We start from the raw sequence: 13,357 nt of genomic DNA on the forward strand, positions 1-13,357 counted from the left end.
GCAAACCATCATGAATTGTTTACGATTTACGTTGTTTATGTATCAATAGTTCGTGGCCTATTTTGGTAATTTTTATTATAGGTTAAATTACCATTACCAATCTAAATTGTCTATAGTACTTCATTTTATAAAGTAAGCCGTCATTTCGACAGCATTTCGGGCCATCTTCGGTCCAAGCAAATATAAATTGTTATGATAAAATTTGATGACATTGACAAAGATTTCAAATTCTAATTTTATATGTACTTTGTTATGCTTAAAACGTAGCAAATTCCCTAATTAAGTTCTGTATTTTTGTGTGTATGTCTGTTGGTAACGCATTTATGTCCTTATATCTCAGTGTCACGAAAAGGACAAGAGCACCTTGATAATGAAAATGTCAACCCGAATAAAGTGTTAAATGGTAAGGTTGAGGTAGTACTTTAAATGCCTTTAACCATTGTGGGAAGTAACTTTCAACTATAGGCCTTAGGGCTATGCCTCATAGATTTGTTTTGGCTTGAAACTGTCAGATACTGTATTTGCGAAGGTTTATATATAATAGTTTTGCCAGCATATCTGAAAATATGCAAACCAACTGCTTTTCTTAATATAAGAAGGTTTCAACTGTCTACTTTAAGATCCCCGTGCGTAGAACGGGCACACAGCTAGTATCATATAAATAAGTTGCACACAGGGTTCTTTTGTTTCCCCAACTCTAAAATACAACGCACATGAATTGAAAATGTTATAGGTTTAATAGTACTGTAGCAAATCGAATATCAATAAAGTTAACGTATAACAATAAATTTACATATTCCTAGATTATAATTGAATGTGTTTACGAAGGAACACCACAACCTCAAAATTCAACATTACAGTATATTTACTCAAGATTTATTGTTTTCATATAGCACAGTTGACGTTGCCAACTAGCGTGGGAGCGGAAGTCCTGATAAAGGCTGGTTCTCGGAAAAGTAATAAAATTGTAGTTTGAATGAAACATTTTTTTTATTTTGTACAGGATTCATGGGATCCTCAGCATCAAGTACAAACTGCAAAATGTGTGTCGAAGGTCTGATTAGACCTTCCGAGATTTAGACCTTCAGCAACTGATCCGTTTTTTACCTTCCTTTAATTTATTCTTTTTCATGTTGTGCTTCATGTACTAGAGGGCCGCTCATGCCCTTGACAAATAAATTAACATTTTCGCACTAATACAAATCAATATCGTCATTAGACAAGAATTAAAACATAACATGTATAAACAAAACCTACCACGGCATATTCTTGAACAAGTATGCCTACAAACCTACGATAAGCATGTTTGTTAATTATTATACCCAACCTACAAATGCTATGACTTAGGGCATACCTGTTTTCCTACTAGTGGGGGAGCTACGTTTATCAAAACTGCAAATTGTGATAAGAAAACTCCTTTTGGTATGAATGTAGGTTATGGTCCGACAACTAAAATAAGATGGGGAGGCATTGCCTAAAGTTGTTATAATCCAAAATGGCAGCCATTTTTCAAAATGGCTGCCCATATTTTGTGTTTACTTAGCAATTCACTGATAAAAGCTTGAAAATGGCATTAACACTATTAAATATTGGTATAATATTAATCTGGAGATTCCGGCCTTTAATTTAATACCAAGTTTGTAATATATTACAATTATATCATCTCTATAATATAAGGCTGAAAATATACTCATTTTCAGCCAATTCTGAAGGTCATCAAAAAGCTTTTTATTTTAAGAGTTAAGTTTTTCACCTACAACGTTTTATTTACAACGTGTTTTTCAACTTTGCCTACATCCATTTTGAGACATAAGGAAAATACAAACTATGCAAATTCACTGGAAAGAGAGTTTTTTTTCTTCTTCCTTAAGATATTTTTTCCATAAAAAATAAGAGGATAAAAATTTTAACAAAATTATGACACTTTCAATTATTTTTCTCTACCAGGTTGGCAATGCTAAATAGACAAATATTGCCAAACAGCTGATACTACAGGTCATTGTTGTGTTTATTATTATGTGTCACTCACGTTCTGAGTGTAGTTTTATTAGGAAACCCTGTACAAATGTGGCCGTCACACCGGGCCTAACACGGTGACAGTCCTGGGGGTTTTTATTTTTTTCTGATTCGAGTGAATGAAGATTGGATTCTAAAAATGGAAAAGCAGTTACACTTAGTTCCTCAGAGTGACTTGGGTGGATACTAACCAAAAGCTCTTGATCGGATCATTTTTATACTGTGCCAAAAGACAGATAATGATAGATTGCTTTGTCCTAAAAATAATAAAAATGTAAATGCTTGTGCCCCAGATAGTAACGCTTGTCAAAAACTTTCAGAACTTTGATGACATAAATGGTTTACCCGCCGATATTGATATAAATGTTTTTAATGGAAATCGGTGTGGAATGAAATGAATCAGAAAATCAGAAATAAGTCGATTAATAAACTAGTTTGAAAAGAAAAATTGCTCATGACCAAAAATCATCCACTAGAAAGTCTTCCACCAATAAAAGGTGCATTACTACAGCAAGTATTGCGTAGTGTGCAACATCACTCTCTAAAAACGACATCTAAACAGTGTGCAACATCTGTCTCTAAATTCAGAAGATAAATAGATCAAATGGAAATCCTGTAATAGGTCATTTATTTTTTCTTGCTCTCTGTATTCATTTAATTTCTTTTTGCCTTATCTTCATCTTCATTCATTCTCACACCCCGCCATTGCATTATTTGTTCAAATGTTTGTTTGTAACCCTTTGTTTGTATAGTTGCATATTTGATTTTATATCCATTATTGTCTCATTTAAAGTAGTAGCATGTTAACTTGTTGATTGGAACTCATTATTGTTTCATGAATTTGTTGTGTCTATATTACTGTATTTATCAAGAGCATTTTCATTATCTTTCGGCATTATTGCACTTGCATGTAACCTTATAATATTATTATTAAACTGCAAAGTCTTGATTGTAAATAGATTGTAGTTGTAATTTTGTTATTAATTGATTTCAAGTCAATAACAAATATTGTTCATTATTTAAGTAATTTGAAATCAAGCTGTCTTGATTGTTGTTATTATTAACTGACATTGTAAAAATAGTGGAACCGTTGATAATAAATAAATAAATAAATAAATCACTAAACAATCGAGGTTGGAGTTTGCATAATGAGTCTTGGTAGTTGAAATGGTCGGAATTAATAGAAATTTCTGATTCCTGCAAAGAACTCATAAAATGTGTTTGTAAATTATGTAAAAACAAGTGCAGCTGCAGAACTGCTCGTTTATTTTGCACATTATTGTACAAATACAATGAATGTGAACAATCATACCCTTGCCGCAGCAAACCTGCAGACCAAGCGAATTTCCATTTGTCTGAATTGATTTCAATTAAATATATTTAAACAACATTAGGTTTAACGAGTACCTAGGATTGCTGCTACAAGGAAACTAAAAAAGTTAGTTTTTTAGTCAGATATTAATAGCTTGGTATAAGATAAATACATTTACTATTTTTATTAACATATATCCATAAACAAACAAACTACAACATTTTACAATATTCTCCATAAAAATAACATGAAAATTTTAAATTTTAATTTTTTTTTATTTTTTCTGTTATCAATAACCCCACAACAACACTTTGATATACTAAATTATTTGTTTTTAAGCTCTTTAATAAGGTATAGTGATAAATTGGAAAATTTTATGTTTTGAGGTTCAACAATTATAAAACGAAATTTTTACCTCATAAAACCTCCTGTAAAACACCGTTCCTGTGGTCCGATCATGTTGGTTCGCGAACTCTTGTACAAGTTTATTTCGCCTTACACCTTTAAACCAAATTTCATCAAAATCGGACAAAACTTACTCAAGTTATCGCGTTCACGGACACACACACACAAATATATACATATATAAAAAATTGAACGAATGGTGTGTTTTGCCTCTGGGGACATTAAAATGACAAAATAAATCGGTCCCGGGTCTAGGTCTTACCATGCCACCTACGGTAATATTATGTAAACTAGCTAAAATTATGTAAACTAGGCAAATTAGCTAAAAATGGTGTTGGTGGAAATATTCTGCAACTTATAAAATATAGCGTGTTTTTTTATTGGTGATATAAATTTTCTGTAAATAAATTTACGTTTATTACATTATTCTTTAACTTATTTACTTACCTTATACCTTAAAACTAAAAAAATGATCAGAAACACCATTTTGCATGATGTATATCAAAAGAAAATATATAAAACCCAAAATACGGGCAGCCATTTAAAAAAAATTGCCGCCATTTTGGATTATAGCAACTTTGGTTGGTGCCTCTCCATCTTATTTGCATTGCCTAACCTTAAACTACATTCCCACCAAAGGGCATACTCTTATCACAATTTGCAGTTTTTTTATAGTTTTTTTACTGTATCTCCCCCACTATACATAAAACATGCGAACTAATTGCGAGTGCGACGTGAACTTAGAAAAAGACTAGTAAGAATTTACAACTGTGAATTTCTCAGAATTGATTGACAGTTCAGATGAACCTATGGCTACAGACTACGGAAACCTACAGTATTATTGTATTAGTATACTGTATTTGTATTATTGTGTTACTAGCAGAGTACCCGTCCTTCGTACGGGGTTGACATATAAGTATAAATGCTTATTGCAGTTATAGAAGAGGACACGATTAAAAAAAAAAAAAACTGGTCTCTTAATTTATACGGTATCCTATTGTGTGGCACACATCTACCATAGTCCTGATGTTCTTGCACCTAGACCATGGAAATAGTAAAGTTCTCATTGTGTACCACAACTTTTTTTTGCTAGTTGGTTCAAATTAGCTGTGGTCATTAATGCAAACAAACAACATAATAGTGCTGCACCCTGTTTGGCAAGCCTTATAACTTTTTAATGCTTTCTAATATCATAGAACCAACTTGTACAGTTGAAACGGCTGACAAAATTCTTTAATTTTTTTTAATATGAATTCTCATAAGGTTAACTAGAGAAAGTCCAGAGCCAGAGCCACCGGGGCGGAGACTAAAAGAATTTTTGAGGTAAGAATGTGTTAATCGGGGATGTCATCTATCATCATACCAAATTTCAACCTTGTCGGTTTAGTAGCCTATTTTTCGCGTTTGCTTGTCACAAACATCCATCCATCCATCCATACATCCATGGTTTGCACTGTAAACAAAAAGCTATCACAATAGTTCCATACCGACAAATAGGAAAATATAAATAAATATGGCTTATCATTATAGCTTAAAAAGTAGATAGTTTACATAATATTTAGCACATTTGACGGATAAAACTTTTTTGAATTCGTCATATTATAAGTGTATGAAAATTCATATATCTGTGTATCAATATCTACTTATCTCATTTCTGTTCAATGGAAGTTATACAATTTCAATGATACCGGTACTTAAATGGGAAGTCTTACAGCTGTTATAAAACTGTGCATACATTTTATCTTACCAGTAAATTTGCTACCAATTATATAGTATGACAATTCTATTCTACTGCAGTACTTAGAATTCTACCACTACTCACATTAAACCAACCATATTTACTTTTGGGCTAGTGATTAATTTATTGTATTAATCATACAATATAGTGAATAGTGTAGGTAGTCATTTATTTATTTCGTTTCTATGACATAGCTCTATTTTGTAGAAATCAATTATGCAATCATAACAGAAATACTGCATCATTCCATTTTACGGTGACATAGTATTTATTTTACATATAAAAAATTTAAGCTAATGCAATAATTAGTTCAATTAGAACCATTGAATATTGAATAATTTAAACATTAATCGAAGACGAAGCGGTTGACAACTTTCAAACAGTTGACTAGATAATTGCAATGCGAACTGTATGCACTGAGGTCGGCAAACAGTGTTCACAGTGTGAAGGCACTTTGGACGTCGTGGCACTTGGACTTCGTGCAACAGTCAAATATTGATTGGACGTCGTGGCACTTGGACGTCGTGCAACTGGCAGAGGCTTTGGACGTGGTGCAAATGATACGTCTTTACAATTATATAGTGCGCTGTTTCACGACGTCCAAGTGCCACGACGTCCAAAGCTTGTAGAAAGACTATATTTTTGGCAGTTACTGTACTTTTGGACGTCGTGGCACTTGGACGTCGTGCAACAACTAAAAAATTATGTTTTGGACGTCGTGGCACTGGAAAAATATTATTGGACGTCGTGGCACTTGGACGTCGTGCAACACTCCCCATTATTGTATAATTAAATGTTACCATAGATTAAAAGAGTACTCCTTTAGTCTATGTTACAGAGAAAATTACAAAATATTAAATTTAAAATTTCCATGCTATTCTTATAAAAAAAAGAAAACTGTTGTAGTTTGCTAATATATTAATAAATTTTGACATATAATTAATTGTTAAATAATTTAAACAATTTGTTGCAAATATTATTAAGTACGAGATTATTTTGATCCAGCGATTATTGTCTGTGACAAGAGTCTCGGCTTAAAATCGGAAATCAATCTACTTTAATCACTTTTATCTAACATCAAAGGAAACAGAATCCGTCAGGGAGATTACCAAGTTTCCAGGCAGTGCTTTAGAAGTCTAGATTACTGGCTAAGGTTTCTTTTTGATCGTATACTCTCGATAGTCGGACACTCGGAAATCCGGCACTACGATGGACGAGTCATTGGTTGATATCAGTGTTGACAGGTCTTGCACAACAAAAATGTTCCAATCGCGGTAACTGGTCTGTATCCACGGTCTTTATAAACAGTATTGTTAAGTGTGTTGAAAAAAATTCACAAGTTTGCTTTGTTTGATTAAATTTAAGTGACTTACTTTTTATCATTTAAGAAATACATGTAGAATTGTTCCTGACTGTTTCTGTGGCCAAACCCCTTTTATTAAGTTTTTTTGTATATGATCAAGGATAACAGGGCCCAGTTACCATTTAAAGGATAGCACAAACGAGGACAACATTTTCCTTACAACATGTTTCGATATGATTGTATGTCCGATTGAGTCGTTACTGCCTATTCTTAAGATTTGAAGTGGTGAACCTCTAACCACTAAAAATATAATATCAAATTTTATTTGGTTTCAGGTACGAATTTAAAGACCACGATAAGAGTTGTGGAACATTAACAGTAAGTATTGTAGAACAAGTGATAAAGTAACATTTAAACCGTTGTATGATATAACGATTTTTCTTAAGATCTAAGAAAAGAGTTCTTTTTAAAAACATAATTTCTAATTAAGATTGAAGATTAAAGTTTATTATAAAAGTTGCCAAATAAATAAAAAAAAATTATTTTCGTGTATTATTTAATTTATGTTATTGTAGTAAGTATCAGTATGTTTATATTCAATGTTAGCAAAGTATAAGAACAATCTATAAGTATAACGGAATCTATAAGCTTATCATCTATACTTTCAACAAATACTATGTGCTATACTGTGTGGGCAGAACAAGTCGATTGTAAAACAAAAAAAATGTTGAAATACAAATAAAACTTTCCGTCATTAAAACAAAGTGTGGATGGTAGTATTGGGATTCTCCACTTAAAAATTAACCATGAAATAATCCATCGTTAAATAAAGAATTTAATAAAAATACACCTCTCGAGAGATAATTTTGTGTGATGAAAATATAATTAAGTGAAATCATTGATGAAAAATCTTAGTTAACGACCAGAAACCCGGCCCCTCCACCCTGTAGGTAACCCCAGCTAACTGGAGTGTTTACCCACGGTTACATTGGGTGACGTAGCTCAGGAATAAAACTCAGCACTCGCTTACAAAACCCAACTTTATTATTACCCAAACAATACAAAGAACACAAAGATAAGTAACAATCGAAAAGGCAGTAGACTGGGACAGTGATAATATAGTATAAAACAGAAACCTCAATTTGGATAAAAGACTCTAACCCCCAATTATAAAAACCCCCAAGATTGCCTTACCTGGACCCAAGGCCTTGGGCTCCAGCTCCCCCAGCAGGACCTCGTCCTCCAGTACACTAAACTATCCCTACACACACAACAGACCCCCTGATCAAGTACACTGGCCTACCTAAAGCAACAGCCTTCTGTTGGTCAGAGCAAGATATTTTTTATCCACACTTCCAGCCTACTCACACAAAATTGCCAAACACTTCCTATTCACAATATTTGACCCCTCCCATGCATATTTCAATGGTTACTGGTGGTGTCTAACATTTATATGATTTACATATATAGCAATATATCTATTGTATGACAATATTGATAATCTTTCTACTCAAAGTTGAGTTAGGTCCGTGCGCAAAACAATTTAAGAATCAACTCGAAAGATTTTCCCTTAGCAAAAATTAATATTTATTTTCTTTCAAGTTCGCCTTTTTTCTTCTTATATGCCTTCAGTGTGTCCCTTGTTCATACTGCTATGCCTTCAACTTTTCACGTTACCCTTTATATGCCTTCGCATTGTCCTATTTTCATTATCTTTTACTTTCCTTTTATGTTTCTAAGTTATCACTTTTACTGTACAGTAGTATGTTAAATCTCCTCACACCTGAGCTAGGCTACGGAGAAAAGTAATCACAGGTTATTTTCATGAGCTAAAATAACTTTATAAATCCACCAGCAGTTAATCATAACCTCGCATAACACTATTATTTTATCTAACAATGAAGATCCTTGTATCTAATTATATCATTGGACGTCTTCTCCTCTTCACACGTAGGCAAAGTGGCAGAAGTATTTTAAACTGTGAAATATAATGAGTTTGCAAGCGTGTTAGTTAATCTAGCGCAACATATTATCTTCACAACAATACATATTTCAATTTGTTAGTTTGTTTCTCATACGGATACCTTGAAGTGATTCGACCGTATCTTAAAAATTACCTGCTATAGTTGGAATCTAAATTGATTTATTTCTTTATGTACTTTTTATTTTGCAAGCATTCAAGGTTTTCCTGTGATTATAACATAGTACTAATAGGTATGAGGAAATGATAAATGTAATTTGGTTCCAGAATCAGAAACTCTTAGGGTTGAACCAGCAATCTTTAGAGTTAAAGGTTATAACTACTAGATAAATTGTCTTGATCACTGTAACTGGTGTACACTAACTAGTAAAATCTACAATTGTATATTACTTTTTAGAAGCCCTAATCAGTTAACAATAATCATATTAAACATATGCTAAAATATGAGAATAAACCAACTGAAGCGCATACAATATGTTTTAAACTTAAAAACCAACTGACATCTTTGCTAATATTTTTGTTAATAATACCCACAAATATCAGATAAGAGCAAAAAAGCAGTTAACCAAATCAAAATATATCATCAGATAAGGCAAAGACTAAATAATAGTCTGGGGCTGTACAGTCTTTCTGAAAAGCTAGAAATTAGGCTGTTGTGATTTCCATCCAATTCCAAATTAAAAGTAAACAAAATTTATTTAGCTTTACTCTTTATGTAACCAGAAATATGGGCTACTTTTGAAAGACACTAAACTTAAATAAAACCCACAGACTTTAAACAACCTTAGTACTTAACAACCAATTTAAAATGCACAAACATTTAAATACATCAACATATAATGTTGCAATACTAGAGACGTTTTCCCGCCAAATTTCAGCAGCTGTGGCCAGTGCCATAATACAGTATCGCTCCCATATTAGCGCCTGATCGTCGCTAACGTCGCCCGCATTGCAGGACTGTGTGGCATATTGCGTACACTTGCTAGAGGGCGCTGCAATATTTTGGGGATCTATCAACATGCAAGATAGATTGGGAAACAATAAGTGTTTGTAATACTGAAGGTTTTTGTGATACTAGCGATTTATTTTAACCATTTAGATTATCCGTGATGTAGTATTGTACTGGATATACAGTTTTAAGATTGAGTTAAATTATTATTGTATGATTTTTTTCTAGTGCTATTCATGCGTTTTTTTACAAACCTTGCACTATTTTATTTACAAGATTGTTGTTTTTGAAATGATCAGACCGTGGGACATTTTTCTTAGGGTTCAAATACCGCCAATCAATTATCTCAATACGTGTCTCTATTATTATATAATAATACTCTGTGGTATCACTGTGGAAATCGATAGTACCAAAAAAACGTGCAGTATTGCAAAAACTTATTGTTTCCCACTCTATCTTGTTTGAACTTATTGTGGGTTAATCGTACCGTAGGTAAAACCTGCATTGTCTAAAAGTCAAGGGTTAAACCAAGTATCAAGAAATATCTAATACAATGATAATTTTAATATATTTTTATTACGGTCATAAAACAAGCTTAACTAAAATTCATAAATTTATTTTTGATTTTGATACATTTTATACATACATATGCATGATACCAAATAAACGCTATGATCATAATATTTCTATCAATTTGCCTCAATATTTATTTGGCCTTCTTAGTATGAATAAAGAAAACAGGTTCATATTATAGAAAAATAATAAGACAATATTTCTACAGGATAAAAACTAAAGAAGATATTTTCAAAAACACGGGTCAACAGTTCCATAACTATACTGTATAGCCATGGAAAACTTTCTTTAACTAGTTATTAGCCACAAAACCTGCAAAATCCAATCAATAAAACTGTTATCAATAACCCAGTGATCCCAAGGACCATCATGGCCACTCAAAGTACAGCTGACATCTTTGTCGTTTTATTACCATATTGGCGTCAGGAGCACTTATTTTCTTGTAATGATTTTGAGGTTATGTTTACAAGCTGCAGACAACAATGGAAGCGTTATTCTAATCAGCTGATGTCTAAAAACAGATGTCCCATTGGCAAAATATCAGCTGACAAACAGTTCAGTGCTAACTTTACACCTAGTACGACCATGTTGTCTTTTGCGCGTAATTTGTTTCAGTGCGCTTAATTTTTGTGAATTATTTCCTTCTGTGTCGGTGAAACGGTGTATTTGTTCTGTGGAATGTGAATAACTTTGATAGGATTTTTCGGCGTTAGTTTGAAATGTGAATTTTAGATAGTATTTTACACTTAGAAAGCTACATTAAGTTTGTATGTATTTGCATTATTGACCTATAATACTACTTTAAAAATAAAAATAAAATATTTCCTTCACAAGCACATGCATATTGTTAAAAATAACTCAATTCAATAAGTAAATACTTACATTACACTCCTCGGTCAATAGGCTTTTAGAATAAATTCACCTAAAGTGGTCCAATAGTTTTTGCTTTAAAGAAAGACAGGATACCAAAATACATTTACAGTATACGACCTCATTTTGGTGAAGATAAATTAAAATAAACGGTATCAGCATTCTGACACATACTTTCTCCCATAAGTTTGTCAACAACCTTTATCATGTGTAAGCGGTGAGAGTAAATATACGGAAATGGGATTTGTACAATTTTCTTCAGAATTTAAAGGAATATAACATACTAAATTGTTATCAAAATCGTTTGGGCCAATTTTGGGGAAATCTGATTTTCCGTTATTTTATGGGGTTTTATGGGAAAATAACATAATTTACAATAACTTTTGAATCGTAATTTTTACAGAAATGGGATTTGTGCCATTTTGTTCAGAATATAAAGGACTATAACATACTAAATTTTTATCAAAATCGTTCGGGCCACTTTTGGACAAATCCTATTTTTCCGTCATTTTATGGGGTTTTATGGGAAAATCCCCATTAAAAATAAAAATTTCTAAAAAGTGAAAAAAAACTATCAAAATTGTAAGGACCATAACATACTATGTTAAATCAAAACCGGATCTTTGTCTAAAACCCTATTTTTCGTTATTTTATGGGGTTTTTATGAGAAAATAACATAATTTACCATAACTTTTGAACCGTAATTTTTACAGAAATGGGATTTGTACCATTTTGTTCAGAATTTAAAGGGCTACAACATACTAAATTTTTATCAAAATCGTTCGGGCCATTTTTGAGAAAATCCGATTTTTCCGGTTTTTTATGGGTTTTTATGGGAAAATCCCCATTACAAATCAAAATTTCAAAAAAATGAAAAAAATGCCTGGAGATACCATGGATAAGAACCTACATACCAAATTTCATCGAAATCGGACCACAGGTGTAGTCTCTAGCTCTGTACACATCCAGACACACACACACACACACACACACACACACACACACACACACACACACACACACACACACACACACACACACAGACATCACTTCGAAAACCACATTTTTGGGTCCAGGGGGACCCAAAACGAATATATCCACTCAAAACTCAAACTCGAAAATTTTGACGAAAACAATACTTTCTCCATATACTATGGTATAGAGGGAGAAAGTAAATATTACGAAAACTCACAACAAACGCATATGTCAACAAAAATTCCTCCTAAGGAGAAACGAAAAACATAATTTCTAATCTTAATATAAATTTTTGTCTCATGTTTAATTTGTTATACTTAAACTTTCAATAAAGTTAAACTCGATCTCGCTTGAACGCTGTAACTGTTTGCGAAAATTAAAACAAATGTTTACTAGGTAGATTAAGTTACGGCACAATTTTACAGTAATTGTAGAGTGAACTTTTCAAATTCATTAACGATGTTCATAAACAAATTCAGGTAATCTTTTAAGAATACGGAGGACAAGATACTGACTCTGTTTCGTGTCAATAATTAAAAGGCGTAAAATATGAATATATTCAATATACTAAATTATCAGTTGATTAACGCCAAATTGAATCAATCATTTCAGAGGTACAAATTCCCCCTAATTATCTAAAATCGGGCTGGTTCATGAACTCCTTAATTCGTACGTTTACTTTTTTGTACAAACCTGAATCGAAATTTTATTGTTTTAGCAAGAGCTAGCTATTAGCTAACCGACTGATAAATTCAAACTTTGTATTTATGTTCTATGGAATTTTCAATTAAAAGTTACAGTCCGGAACGACTACGGTTATAGCATGCTTAGCTTACTATGTTACTTCAAATTCCCAAAAACTTCAATAAAATTAAAAATTAAACTTCAACAGCTGTCTTCGTGGTCTTTTGCTTATCTGTGCGTATAACTACAGTCAATGAAGCACAAGCACTGCTGTGGTATAAGTAATATGGTCAGACCAGAGGTCTTCGCAGTTATATGATAGTATAGGCAACCGACCGATTTCAAAATCATTATCGTGACTAGTAAGTTAGATGACAAACCTCAATAGATTCTAAATTTCAACCAACAAAGCCTTTACTCGTCAGTAGTGCCAAATTGGATACACAGGGCTGCCAATCTTATTTATAGAGAAGGTTACTTTCGAATATTCCGAATATCGCCGATTAAACGCTAGAAAAAACAAATTGAATAGTAAAATTAATTAATGGTGA

At 32.5% G+C, this 13,357-nt stretch overlaps 1 protein-coding gene across 6 annotated transcripts in view; it reads left to right on the plus strand.

The window, feature by feature from the left end:
• LOC129001675 (G protein-activated inward rectifier potassium channel 3-like) overlaps positions 1-13,357 on the plus strand; it is a 97,646-nt gene that overhangs the window by 44,659 nt on the left and 39,630 nt on the right. For 2 of the 6 annotated variants that reach the window (XM_054429060.1, XM_054429061.1), the window contains exon 1: positions 10,857-10,998. The exons of 2 other annotated variants lie outside the window; for them this stretch is intronic. The gene's annotated coding sequence lies outside the window, so the exon portion shown is untranslated. Of the gene's footprint in view, positions 1-10,856; positions 11,045-13,357 lie in introns of those variants that run through there. 2 more of the 6 variants (XM_054429059.1, XM_054429062.1) reach the window with 2 other exon arrangements.

The sequence above is a fragment of the Macrosteles quadrilineatus genome, unplaced genomic scaffold (genome assembly GCF_028750875.1).
Source record: "Macrosteles quadrilineatus isolate MER2022 unplaced genomic scaffold, UCM_ALF_1.0 Scaffold_8__2_contigs__length_117827958, whole genome shotgun sequence".
NCBI classification, from domain to species: Eukaryota; Metazoa; Arthropoda; class Insecta; order Hemiptera; family Cicadellidae; genus Macrosteles; species Macrosteles quadrilineatus.